General features: G+C 39.2%; 1 protein-coding gene across 1 annotated transcript in view; it reads left to right on the plus strand.

The window, feature by feature from the left end:
• Positions 1–14940, plus strand: part of TGFBR2 (transforming growth factor beta receptor 2) — an 86858-nt gene that overhangs the window by 1478 nt on the left and 70440 nt on the right. The gene's annotated exons all lie outside the window — the stretch shown is intronic.

Below are 14940 nucleotides of genomic sequence, written 5' to 3' on the forward strand. Positions count from 1 at the left end.
TTTTTTTTTTTTTTTGAGAGGAGTCTCATTCTGTCACCAGGCTGGAGTGCAGTGGTGCAATCTTGGTTCACTCCAACCTTTGCCTTCTGGGTTCAAGCGATTCTCCTGCCTCAGCCTCCGGAGTAGCTGGGATTACAGGCGCGTGTCACCACGCCCAGCTAATTTTTGTGTTTTTAGTAGAGACGGGGTTTCACCATATTGGTCAGGATGGTCTCGATCTCTTGACCTCGTGATCCGCCCACCTTGGCCTCCCAAAGTGCTGGGATTACAGGCGTGAGCCACTGCGCCCGGCCAAAAGTTAGACTTTTTGCAGCTATGATCCAAATAACAGTATCTGCAGCTGTGGTCTGGGTAACCGAGTATTTGGGCAAGTCATAGAGCTTTTTCTGGGCCTTAGTTTCCTCATCTGTAAAATGGCAAGGTTGAATCTGGGTAATCTTACATCATCTTAATGTTTAACATCTTAACGTGCTGCGGCCCTCACCTCCTTTCCCCTAGCTCTTCTGGTGACTTGGAGATGACCCATGTAGACTTTGGATGAAATATAGAGGAGTTGACAGTCCACATCAGCCTGAGGCACTCTTTTTATTTATCCAGGGACATGGGCAGATTTACCTTTTGGTTTCTCTAGAAAAAACGCGCATCACGGTCAGTTGTAAATTTCAGAGTATTTGAAGTGGATTGGGAACTTTTTAAAAATTATGGCATACATTGAAGGTGGCATAGAGATGGAAGTTTTTAATCTAATTAGGAAGAGGCACTATTGCAAGCAAAAAGTCTTAACACACATTTGAGTCCTATGGTTTTAATAAACTCTTAGTGTTTCGTTCTTGGCGTTTTTCCTGCATTGCAGTACCAGAATGTTCAGTTGTCTCCCATGTTCCTCCAGACTCTTAAACTTAAGTTATATTTTGCTAATAAATATTTAAAATGGCTCCCTTAATTTTCTGTGGATGTTAAAAATCATTAAAACTTTTGTTCCAGATTATAAAAGAACGAAATTAGCAGGCCCTGATGTTGTTAGTTAGGTTCTGTTTACAAGGATAAGATTTATGATTTGCAAATTCCAGACCCAGTAGTTCATGAGTCACTTTCATTTCATCAATATACACACTTTTAAACAATTAGCATAAAAGCCTGGTGGCTTTTTATTTGGGTATTTAGACAGTTTAACAAGGCCCACAGATTTCCTATTTTTATAGAATTGAAGTTTCAAAATGGTTGAATTAGTGAATATTTTGAATTTGTATTCATTTGATTCAAATTAAATTTTCAAAGTTGGCCGAAGGTTGAAGATAGATATATTGAAGATGAGAAACCTAATTCTACTTACATTTTCATTTTTCATGTAAGTAAATGGTTTCAGAATTTTCTAACATAACTGGTAAACTGAAAACATTTTTTCAAAATATCTTGATGCAAGATAATATATGAGGGAATGAGATTGTTTAATAAACAACAAGCTCCTTTTACATCACATAGAAAAGCCCCAAAATCTGTCTTCTGTTTAGTAGCCTCTGTACTTCTGTTTAGTAGTATGCAAAGGATTTAAATATAAGAACAAGTTTCACTAAGAAATAGAAAGTTTCTTAGTTTTTAACTTAGTAGATTCACTCTTCTTAAATGATCAAAATTAAGAAATGACTCTTTGGGGAAAACTGTAAAGTGTACCATAGCTCTTCAGGTCTGAAAATATGACTTTTCAGGTTCCTAAAAGTAGATTCTTATTGAGGACAAAGAATTTGTAAAAGTGTCATAGGGATACAGGTTCTTCAGATCTCTTTAATAACCTGTTTATTTTGTCAGGGTAAGAGACTAGACATCATTAGGCCCCAAATCTTTGGTCTACTTGTGCTTTTTTTCACCCTCATAAAAATACACTTTTACCTTTAGGCCACTCCCTTTAACAGCATCTTATTTTTAATGAGTTATGTTTTATACAAAATACTAATCACATTTTGAAATCATGCCTTCTTTTCAATGTAGCAATCCCTAATGATGACTGTTGTCTGTGTAGTCAACATACCTACTACATGTTTTCTATTCAATTATGAACATGACTTTTTAATTTTTTCAGTAAGGTTAGTTTTTAATTCTGGATCTCATTGATATCATTGCAAAAAGTGGGCATTGTTTTCTTTTACCTTTTCAACCATATTTATTGAGTATCTCTTGCCAGGCAGGACGCTCAGACCTGGGACACCATCTCAGACGGATAAGACAGACCTGGTTTTTGCCTTCATTGAATTTAACAGCTGGGAGCATGTTATATGTCAAGAAAAGGATACATGTTTTAACTCTTTATATTTGAAAGCATTATGGAATACTGGTGTTTTATTTTCTATACCTCATTTTCAAAAGCCTCATTTGTTGTTGTTGTATGCAGTAGGAGGATGTGAATGTTGAATGTTTCCTTTTAGGTCCCATTGAATGTATTTTTGAATCAATTTATTCTCACTTTCCTATCCCTGCCTTATCACAGAGCCCCCGTTGGGCAGCCTTTAATTGCATTCTCCGTTCCATAGGCATCATGATGGACCCAATGCGTTCATTTAGTGTTCTTTTGAGGATAGGCTGGTGGTAGAAGAGTGTAGGGTATAAATTTTGGAATCAGGCCGTCCTGGGTTCCAAACCCACTTGCCGTTTACTGGCTGTGTAGCCTGTTGTAGTTACTTTACCTACTGGTCATCCCTGGTCTCATTTGTAAAATGAGGATTATGGAGTTATGGTGAGGATTAAATAAAATATTGTTTTAAAGTATTGAACATGGTGCCTGCAACACAGTAAATGCTCAATAAATATCAGCTTCTGTTATTACTGTTAACTCCTTAATTGGTCTTACCAAGGGCCTCCGACGTGGTTCCCATTTGACTCTGCTGCTTCACATCCCACCACAGCCCACACTTTCCCAGTCTGTTGGTGTCACTACACATACACACGATGTGAGCAATTTAGGCAGCTGTGCCTTTGTTCAGGGTGTCTGGAACTCCTGCTACCCTGCTAATTTTCACTCATCTTTTAAGACGTAGTTCAAGTGTCATCTTCTTGAGGAAACCTGCATTGAATGCCCCAGTTTGAGGTAAATATCTCCTATGAGATACAGACCTCTCACTTAGCTGGTAACAATACCAAGCCGAAGTTATATCTTTTCGTAACTCTCTTGCCCCATTAGGCCTTTAATCATCTCAATCTTATTCAGTTCTCTATCTCCGGGGTCTCTGGCAGTGCCTGACACATCATTTAGCACCCAGGAAGTGCTGAGCTGAGCCTCCACTTCATCCTACTGTATCTAGTGCAACTGAGGTCGAGCATTTAACTAAGCAGTGACTTGTTTATTAGGTGTTTGGTCCGAATAGTAAAATCTTTACTTTCAGTTCAAATAGTTTTAGTTCTGATCACAATAAGCAATTTGACTGTTTTTGAAGTATGGAATTGGTTCTTGTATTCTCATGAAATATGGAAAAAGATGTTTCAACTTCTGACAAACATGATGGAAAGCTGCTAGAAGTTTTCATGCAATTCCTTTAGCCATAAATTTTGAACTAGTGTAGGGCCTTGAAAGCCACTGCAAAACTTAAAATAAAAGTCACCAGAGAAATTATCCAGTAGGTACTGATACCTCTTTTGTTTTTTTTTCTAGAAGGGTGTTGGAAAGAGAATTTTATTAGGAATGAAGTGCTAAAATCTGAATTTAGTTTTTAAGTTTCTTTTTTCATCGGGTTTTATGTTTTGGTTTGTAAGGGTAAAGCGGCGTTAGTTGAAGGGAAGTGTGGTCCTGTAGCCACCACTGCCTACCCTAGAGTAGCGTGGATATTATTTAGGTCTGATGCAAACCACCGAAGCAGTTTTAAATAGGGAGCAGGGGAAACATGCTTCCTGGCTACAGCATGGCATTATTTGGCCAAGTTCCACATAAAAGCATAACTCTGTTACCTTGTTAGCTTCTACCCTCCAGGTCCTTATGTACAGCTTCAGCAGATTTAAGTTACGATTTTCAGTAGAACAGATAGGCATTTGCAGCAAGAATGCTCACCGCTTATTTTGCACTCTCTACTTTCCTGGTAATATTTTGCTCCACAGGTACCTGTTGCTTGTGACTGAGGCAAGATAATGACTCGTACTTCTTTGGCATGCCAAAAGGGTTTGGAATGCTGCACGGGCAAATTGGCTCATCTCAGGGAGAAGTCAGGGAGAAGGAAGAGAAAGAGAATTAACATTTGAGAACCTACCCTGAGCCAGCCACATGACGTTACGTATCTAATTTAATCCTAGGAAGAAATCTCCAAGATAAGTTTTATTATCTTTATTTTATAGATGGAAAGATGGATCCTGCTCAGGGTCTCTCTGGAGGTTTGCCTGGGTGCGTGTATGTGTGTGTGGCCCAGGTTTCTCATGCTTGCGTGCTGCTAGGTTCTTTTTTGTGGTCTCTGTGTGTGTATGTGTGTGTGGGGAGGGAGGCTGAAGAGGGGTGAATGGATATCGCATTTGAGAGAGGGGAAGCTTACCATCTAATGTCATCAGCTCAGTGCTCCTGATTTAATTGATTTGCTTTGCTTGCATCATCTGCCTCCTTCCTGACTACATTTGTACCACAGAAAATCAAGATAAGGCAGAGTTTCTTTGCATAAGGAAACTCTACAACCCGCAGTTTGACAATGGTGCCTTAGTGGTAGGACTCATGGTGGGTGACCTGTGGTTTGGCCACTTATAGCAGTTGGACATACCCCATTTGCAAAGATGTGTATTGTAAACCCCAAATTCCAAGCGTGTAGTACAGTCATTTGTGTACAGTCAATTGTGTACAACTGCTGATGAGGGCAAGAAGAGCCGACTTTGTCCAACATAACAAAGAAGGGGACAGTTTGACTCTTTTTTTTTTTTTTTTTGAGACGGAGTCTCGCTCTGTCGCCCAGGCTGGAGTGCAGTGGCGCAATCTCCACTCACTGCAAGCTCTGCTTCCCGTGTTCACACCCTTCTCCTCCCTCAGCCTCCCGAGTAGCTGACACTACAGGCGCCCGCCACCGCGCCCGGCTAATATTTTGTATTTTTTGTAGAGACGGGGTTTCACCGTGTTGGCCAGAATGGTCTCAATCTCCTGACCTCATGATCCGCCCACCTTGGCCTCCCAAAGTGCTGGGATTACAGGCGTGAGCCACCGAGCCCGGCCCAGTTTGGCTTTTGAAGGGGACAATTTGAAAACTTATAGGGGGTTAAGATTCTCTTCCTCGTCCATTACATCAGGATTACTTCTGCCTTTTACTTGCCAGTCAGCTTTTTAGGTCTTAGCACTCAACAAGGAGCAACTGTCCTCTTGGGTGTAGTCAATGTAGTCTACTTATGGCCTCCTGCTTAGACTCTTAAGGGTTCCCTGGCATCTGTGTTTTGTTGATAGGTTTGAAGCTATCATCATTAGATGAGATTTAGTTTCAGGGCCCGTACCTATAACTGGGGAGATTCTATCTGGGAAAGGTCAAGACATGCAACTCTTTTTTTTTTTTTCTTCTTCTCTTTTCTGAGGGAATATTTTCCTCCAAATTTTTTCAGCTCTACAACTAAAATATAGACCTAGTATATGAACACAACTGGCCACTGTCCTGGGCCTTAGATGGTACTCTGCTGTCATTCTTCTCTGGTCAGAGCCGTGCCTATGGGGTGAGGTGACTTTTGGGCCTTCCAGTCTTACTCTCTTTTCGTTTTTAAACCATGGTTTGGTTACCTGGGAACCCAAATTCACTGCCCAGAAGGCCCTGAACTGGTATCTGCAGTTTGCATGGATCCTTGAAGCCATCTTCCTGAAGGCCATCATTGCTACTGGTTGTGCCATCTCTGCCTGAGGGTCAGTCAAGGGATAGCTCTGTGTGTGTGTGTGTGTGTGTGTGTGTGTGTGCGTGCGTGCGTGTATGTGTGAGAGAGAGAGAGCTTGGGTGTCCACATATCACAAGGCCCCTCTTGAGGGAGGATGCAGCAGGCAGGGGAGAGCAAGGCAAATTCATTACCAGGGCTCAGGATGATGTCTGTCTTCAAACCACCCATTTCTGAGGAAGGACTATGAATATTGTAGGAGTTCTAAAGTTGTACTTGGTCTTCCAAGACATTGAAAAGATATATTTGTCAGTCAAGGTAGATGGATGAAACCTATTTTATTGAGCAGTTCACCAGCTTGATTTGTAACTTTAAATGTTTTGACTTATGGTATATGGGCCTCTATTTGCTCACTTGCCTTGGGCCTTCCCATGTTGGGGATGGGTCTGCAGCAGCAACATTCCTTTGCAGAGATGTCCGGTAGAAATTAGTTTTGGTTAATTGTATCATTATTTTCCCTGGAACAGAGAGCATTGAACATTAAAGAAAAAGATAAGAGTTACTCTCTAGACATAGTGCTGTATTTCCTTTGGGAATTGTAGTTTTTCTTAGTTTGTGTTGTCCTGAAGTGAACTTTAGCTCTATACTTTTTTTTCTTTGTCTTTTATTTATTTATTTTTATTTTTAGATTTCCTAGTGCCCTAGTTGCATTTCTTCTGTGTATTGAGAGACCACCAGGGCAAGGCAAAGTTTATCTGAATGTTTTTTCCTCCTATTGTAAATATTTTATTTGAACCATCCATGGTTCAAATAAAAAAGAGGCTTGGTTCCTGTCAGGCCTCTTTAAAGAAAACAAGGAAAAAGGCTTCCTAGTGCTTTAGAAGATATAAGATTGTTAAAACTTCATTTTAGAGAACTAGGGATTTGGCTGAACTAACATGAATGCCTTTGAAAGAAGATATGGGTTGGGTGCATATTTTCAGTATGTGCTGCAGCAGCTCTTTATTAAAGTGTGAATCATTACAAAGTCTTCATTTCCTATGGGGTGATAATACTGCTGCTTTGTGGATGACTACCTGTCATGCCCAAACCCTGCAAACTTTTCTACATAGGGAAATGGAATTGGGCTTATGCCACCTGTAGCTTTTACTCAGGAGACTTCATGGACTGATTTCCCAATAATCATAGTAGCTACCACTTATTGAGGTCTTGCTACTACTTGGATCATGCTGAGTACTTCAAGTATATTAAACCTCAAAAACAACTTTACAAGGTAGGTTATATTATGCTTATTATAAATCCTCCAGAGTTAATAAATTTGCCTAAGTCCACCTAGTTAGAAAATGATTAGGCTGGGATTGGAATCAAGATGGTCTGGTTTGGGGATCTCGACTCCTAATTGTTATACTGTACTGAGACTAGTATGCCTTAATTGACATAAACTACTTGTCCATTATAGCATGGGTGTTGGAAGAGTAGGGGTTAAGAGAAATAATAATATCCAGCATTTTTCTAGTGTTTTAGCATTCTTCATATAGTATCCCACTGGATTTCCTTAGTGTAATACAATAACATTTGGTTTATACACCAGGTAGTCAAACATCATGCCTGTCTTGTGATCTCAATGGGAAAATGAAGTATATACCTCAAGTGATACAGTCTTGGCTGAATCATGGCACAATTATGCCATCAGAGAATTGAGGTATTCTGAGTAAAACAAGCACTTTATTTGAAAGGACTAGGAGACTTCACAGATGCATCAAATATGTTGAGGATATAAATGCCAGGCTCAGGTGGATTTACTGTGAAGTGCTTGAACTTAACCTTCAAGGCTACCTATACTCTGGTATAGGTTCATCTCCTGGCTTTAGGTGAGGCCCTGGAAATGTGGCTAACAAGTGTCATCAAGTCAAACACTACAAAATCTTGCAGTGCCCTGAATCTTACAGCGCACATGTAAAAGAAACCTGATAAAAGTTTTCCAAATTTGGAGTCAATCCGAAAAATTTATATGACATTACCTATAACGAATTATGAAGCTGAAAGGAACTTTTCCAAATTATTCAAGAATAAATTACAAATTCTGATCTACAGTTCTAAAGGGAAGACTGAATTATTTTTTTATTCTCTCAATAGAGAATATTGCAAAATGTTATTGGAAGAGATGATCAAAGAGTATGCAACCAAAAAATATAGGAAAAGTATTTCAGAGGTATGGCAGTTAATAAAAATATTTGTTTTTTAACACTTCATATTTGTAGTATTTATAGCTTTTAAAAATTTGTTGTTTGTATGATACTATTTAAATTTCTTTTTTCCAGAGATGAGATCTAACTCTGTCATTCAGTCTGGAAAGCAGTTGCGTGATCATAACTCACTGCAGCCTTGGATTCCTAGGCTCAAGCAATCCTCTAGAGTAGCTTGGACTAAAGGCATGCACCACCATGACTGGCCAGTTTTTTTTTGTTTTGTTTTGTTTTTTTTTTCTAATTTTGTGGAGATGGTGTCTTACTATGTACCCAGGCTGGTCTTGAACTCTGGGGCTCAAAGGAACCTTTCCACCTCTGCCTCCCAAAGTGTTAAGATTACAGGTGTAAGCCACTGCACCCGGCCTGTATACTATTTTAATTCTAAATAAATATTCACTTTATTCTTAATTTTGTATTCACTTTATTCTTAATTTTATATTTTTCTTCTTAAAGAGTGTCCCTGAAATTTACAAGTTTCAGATTCCAAAGACCTGAGTCTTTGATGAATGGTAGGATTTGTTTGTTGGTTTAGAAAATAAATGTTAAAATTGCCTCTTCCTCCTTCCCCTTTGCAAACAGAGACTGAAATCTGCATTGTTATTTCACAAAACGAAAATATTTTTCCTCCAGGTTTAGCTAAACCCTTCATCATTTTCCTGCTTTAGAGCCCTGCGCCAAGTAGAAAAGAAGTTGCAAAGATGTAATTATCACAAACCTTCATCTTGGGTGAAAGATAACCTAACTCTGACCCTTAGTTTGAGATTAGACTCTACCTAGGAGACAGCTGGTAAAGACTAAGGTATGTTGCACCAGGAATCAAGCTGTCTGGGTGACCGGGCTGTCTTTCTTCCCATTGGGGTTCATTTTCCTTCTATACAGTGACAAGAATTGGACTAAATAAGATTGCCAGTATATTCTCTTCTGAAACATTTCATTCTTTGTTATCCCTCTACTGTTTTGTTAGTAGAATAAATCATTGAAGTTGAGTTAGAAAATCTTTAGCTAATCAAAATAGAAAACTAACAAAAGTCATAACAGGTCAGAACTGAGAAATACCACAGACTTCCACTGGTGTTCGTTGGAGACGACTATTATTAAAAAAAAGAAAAGAAAAAAAAACATAGCTATTTTGAAAATTTCCTACTACAGGTGTCTGAGCGTACATCCTGACTAAATAGCATGTTTACTTCAGCTAGAGCTCACTCCTTCTTGCTAAATAAAAGGCTTACTTGGTTTTGGTGGTAATATGATTTCTCGTTGGTTAATTATGGTATTTTCATTCTCCCCTTCCTCTGAATTGGTAAAAGTGTCTGTGAAAATTTTTCCTAAGGTAGAAAATTATGAAATGCTTTTGCTATGCCTAGGAGAAGTAAAGCCTAAAGGAACTTTCATATTTTTTGGGGAAAAAAAGGAAACTTGTCTAGATATAATTAGTGTTCTGTTGCCTTTCAAATATTTCTCTACCATTTTTCTTAAAATATTCTCAGAAAAGACAGAATTTGCAACAGATTGGCAGTTTTCAGACTGCTGTTTTAGGCAGGGGAGTAGCTGCTGCAACCTATAATTGCACTTCTGTAGAGTTTGCAGACACTTGTTAGCATAGACTAGGAATCTTTCAACTTTTGTTTTGAGTGACTACCTTGTTACTACATACCAGATTTGCGTCTCATTCTCTAAAGCTCATAGTATTGGGGGAAAAAAAAGACAATATGATATAATTTGTCCTTCAAGTATGTGAAAAGGAAAAACATCTAATAATAACATTTTATATTCATTATTTTGGAATCCCTTAAATTATATCATTATACAATAATCTAACAATCTCAATCCCCCCGGGCACTCTTACTTTTATTTTTATAATTTGTATTGTTAGAATACATTTCTATTCTCTTAGGCCTTTGTTCATTCTACTTTCTCACTTCTTTGGGAGCCTCATTCCTTCCTGAATATTACATTTTATGACTTATCATATGCATCAAGGCTCAAATCTTGAGCTCCAGCATTCTGACCCTAAAAATGATGGCTTCCTATCATCTTCTGATAACAGCAACTGAAGGTGTTCTAATACCTTGCCGCTCATAGGAGGTCTGACATCACTGAGAATTTATTGGAAATGAGGACTGTGGGTCCTCTCCCCAGACCTACTGCAACAGAATGTGTACTTTCACAGGGTCCCCAGGTGATTCCTGTACACATTGCAGTTTGAGAAACACTGCTGTAATAGCATTAAAGCATGTTCCAAAGAGCAGCCAAATGATCTGCAGTGGTTTTAGTGGATCACATCAGGCTTGTTTCTGTCAGTAAAGAGAGGAAAATTCGAGGAAGAGTTGCACTTAGTTTTATGAGAGTCTTTTGACTCCTCCTAAGCTGTTTTAACTGTGTGGTAACTATCATAACATGCTAAAGCTAGCAGAAGACAGAAGGCACTGGTAGCAAGTCAATTAAATGAGTCCGTTTTTAACCAGTCTGTTTCCCCAATCATCCTTCATGAGTCTTTTATCCACTGATTGTCCCTCCCTTGACCATGGTGAACTGTAGAATGCAAGGTCCCGTTTCTTTTTTCTTTTTCTTTCTTTCTCCTTTTTTTTTGAGATGAAGTCTTGCTCTGTTGCCCAGGCTGGAGTGCAGCAGCACAATCTCGGCTCACTGCAACCTCTGCCTCCTGGGTTCAAGTGATTCTCCTGCTTTAGCCTCCTGAGTAGCTGGGATTAAAGGTGTGTGCCACCACCACCGGCTAATTTTTTTTTTTTTTTTTTTTTTTTTTTTTTTTTTTTGTATTTTAGTAGAGACGAGGTTTCACCATGTTGGTCAGGCTGGTCTCAAACTCTGACCTCGTGATTGCCCACCCGCCTCCCAAAGTGCTGGAATTACAGGCGTGAGCCATCGCGCCTGGCCCCAAGGACCCATTTCTATACTGAACTCACTGCATTAATCATGTTTACCTCATTAGGCATTTACTCACAGATTGCCTTGACCTATGTAGGCCTTAATTCATTCTGGAGCTATTATACCTCAGCATTTCTTAAAATAGGTAGCACTCTGCTCTATACAAAGTAGGTGCCCAATAAATTAATGATTCGATGACAGGTTTTCAGGAAGTGGTTTTACTCTTCAACATTTTTTAATCCTCTTTTGTCTTGAGGAACTTCCTTGTCTGATGCTCAGTGAAGACTCAATAAATTTTTCTTGAATTGCTCAACATTTGTTTAGACTCTCCTGAGGGTGCCCTGTAGGCATTTTCATTGACTTGCTTCTTTATTTTAATATCATAAGGCAGCTTTTTGTGCCTTACTTACTTTTGTCTTCCAGAATTATGGGTCCCTGTCAGTTTTTAATGCTCTTAAGTAACATAGTAGCCACAAGAAGCAGTTCTTACAAGCAGTTTCTGATGTTTCCAAGTAATTTTATTTTCTGACTTTTTTTTCTTTGCCTTTGACATCTGAACTATACTTGGCAAGAAAAAAAAAAGAAAACTTTCCATTGCAGCTCATATCTCATGGTGCTTCCTGTTGCATCAACTCTAAAGTTATTCATCAGAAAAGTTATATAAAATGCATAACCATTTGGTTTTATTTTTGCCCTCGAATTATGCGACCATAACACAAACCTGAACTCTTATTTTGTCATCTGTAAAATCACCTAATTGGTCTCTGCTTATGGACACCCTTTGTTCTTTCTCTGTCGATAACACAGGCATTGCCATCAGTTAAATCTACCCCCGGATGGCATTTTGAATAGCTGACCCCTGCTAGAAAGCCTTCCATGGATTTTATGAATCCTAGATCATTACGTGACCTTCCCTTCCTCTTTGAGCATGGGGGCTGCCTCAGTGTCCCTGGGCTCCTAAGAGAGTGCCTTGTGTCGATGGGACACAGGACCAGTTTGATGACTACATGCACAGATGAAGCCAAACCTCTTGCCCATCATCTATTCTACCCTTCGCATCCCTCATGTCCTGGTTCCACTCGAACCCAGCTGCCTCACACATCCTTTTTGCTTACAAATTTCCTAGCTTGTGACCATTCTCCACCACCTTCCTCAAGTTTTACCATTCTCTATCTGTGCCCTACAACAGCTCCACCCTTTGAAATAATGCCTGGTCTAAATGTTACTTTTTCTATTGGGCCTTCCTTGATTATCCATCCCACTGCGATTCTTTCTCCTGCACATAGCCTCTCTAACAAGCCTTGCATCGTCATTCATGTGACCTTGTTTGCTAAGCTACCTGTGCTATCTCTGTGTGTTTTCAACTCTTTTACTAGAATGAAAACTCTTTGAGGGAGAAACTTCTGTCTGATTTTGCCATAGATCTTAGCACACGTTCTCACTAATTCTATTTATGTGTTGTGTTTGTTGCTGTTTGGAATTCATTGCTTTTAAAGGCTGAGGAAACTTGCTTTTAGATCCAAGGCTGGGTGTGCTAATTTTTTTTCTCCGAGATGGCTTACCTCACCACCAAGTGTAAATGTCAATGACTTAAAGCCACCTGTAGCATTGTTTGACAGAACCATAGGTGATCTGCTTTGTGTAAATTGTTCTTTACAGTGGAGACTTGCTCTGTCTGCAGTCTTTAGTTTCTGTGAATTTTGGGGAGCTGTGCTGTGTGGGTGTTAAGGTTGATTTTTCCGTCCATCACCAGCTCTGCCTTTGATTCATTTATTCTCTCATGTGTGAATCTTTTGCAGAAGGCTCAATGCATTATGACTATAGAGGCCAAAGTCATAAAGTAAATCACACCATCTGACACAGGACAATTTTTTGCCACTCCTGCCTTTCCTCTTTATGAATCAGAGATGATCTCAGTCATTGGGATTCCTGGAATAAGGATGGCTGAAGGGGTCTTGGTGAAATGGAGAGTGCCTGAAGATACTCTTCTACCTACCTGAGGGTAAATAATCCCATATTGCAAAGGTGACCCCAGGTTGTACTTTTTGGAAAGCCCTGTTAAAGTGACACATGCAAAAGAGACTTAAACATGAGGCCTTTCTTACATGGGCACTTAATAGGAGTGGGTTTCCAAGGAAGGTCTTGAATTTGGCCTTCAGCCTTCTCCTCTGCCATAGTCTTCATCCAACCTGAATAAACATGCAGTGTAGGTACTACGGGTAGTGGTCTCTTGTGCAAGCACAGCTTCCAGATATGTCATCTGCCTTTCAGCCAGATCATCACCCATATAGCCACTACACCTGGCCAGAATTTTAATATTCTTAAGTCTAAATATTCTGTGGCACTTATTGGAAATGGTTGAAATACAATGCTTTTAATTTAGCATGTCATTGGTTAACTCTCAAAACTACTGAAAAGCACTTATCTTTCAAGATTTTAATGATGATGTTGGTGAGGATGTTTGTGGTAAGTAGATAATCACTTATATTTATTCAGCACTTGACAAAGCATTTTCACAAACTCTGAGTACTGGTTGTTATCAGTTTATTAATGAGATGCCTGTGGTGTCTTCAGGGGACAGGAGAGAATATGTTAACTTCTTGAATAACTGCTACAGCTGTAGTTAGCCCCCTATGAGCCAAGCCTATTGGCTTTGTCACTCCCAAGGTATACCTTATTTCATATATATAAGCAACTTGACTAAGTGTTAGATGTCTGTGTAAGCCATTTTCTGCCAGTCAAAACAATTTTGTTCTTCTTTATATCTTTCTTCAGATGTACATCTTTAATAAGTTCTGGGAAAGGAAGTGGAAAACAATGCTTGACCTCTGATACAATGTACCATTTTGATTATGATCAGTACTTTAATAAAATTTATCATCAAGAAAGTCTTTGGAGTGAGCCCCTGAAAAGCTTGGGAAAGTGATTGATATGGTGTCACTTTTCTTAAATTATCTTCCCATGTTGCTTAAGATGACCAGGAAGGCTCACTTGACTCTTGTGCTCTCTAAATTGAACTGTCCTGAAGTTTTAAGAAAATAAAGTGATCAGACTCAGCAGTTCAAGATTGTGTTGGTTGATAGCAGCCACTTAGACCTCAGTTCACTATGGGTTTCTGTGTACTTTATTGGTGGTCACCAAGAGGCAATGAAAGGTCCTGATTTTGTGAACATTTCTGCCCACACCCTTCTTTGGTGCATACCTTTTGGGAATATATAAAATGTCTTTCATTGTCAAAATAGCTGTTAAATAATATTAAAAGCAAAAAAAAAAAAAATCATGAAAATAGTCATTTGCCTACTTCTTCAGGCAGAAAACTAGTACCAGCCAGTGCGATGGCTCAGGCCTGTAATCCCAGCACTTTGGGAGGCCGAGGCAGGCGAATCACGAGGTCAGGAGTGCGAGACCAGCTTGACCAACCTGGTGAAACCCTGTCTTTACTAAAAATACAAAATTTAGCTGGGCATGGTGGCGCATGCCTATAATTCCAGCTACTCAGGAGGCTGAACCAGAAGAATCACTTGAACCGGGGAGGTGGAGGTTGCAGTGATCCGATATCGTTCCATTGCACTCCAGCCTGGGAGACAGGGTGAGACTTTGTCTCAGAAGAAAAAAAAAAAAAAAAAAAAAAGAAAAGAAAAAGAAAACGAGTACCAAGAAAACAGAAAAAAGAAGTGATATGAATAATTTGACTATGATTGAGACACATGGGTGAAAGAGCACCAGAGGAAAAATGTCTAGTCTGATAACTTTGAAGAAAACATATTGACTATGTCTAGTTATAATAATATTTGAATCTCACAGTAATAGAGAGCTTCATTATTTTCAAAACAGTTTCACTTTCATGTCATCTGTAATCTTAAAAACAACTCTGAGATGGATATAATTATCCTGTTTTACAGATGTGGAAATGGAGGCCCGGAAAGGTGAAATGATCTGCCCCAGCTATAATAGGACTGCCCATCCACTGAGACATAGTACAGCATCATTAGTTAATCTTTTC

Source organism: Rhinopithecus bieti, unplaced genomic scaffold (genome assembly GCF_001698545.2).
Source record: "Rhinopithecus bieti isolate Rb0 unplaced genomic scaffold, ASM169854v2 scaffold_37987, whole genome shotgun sequence".
Taxonomy (NCBI): Eukaryota; Metazoa; Chordata; class Mammalia; order Primates; family Cercopithecidae; genus Rhinopithecus; species Rhinopithecus bieti.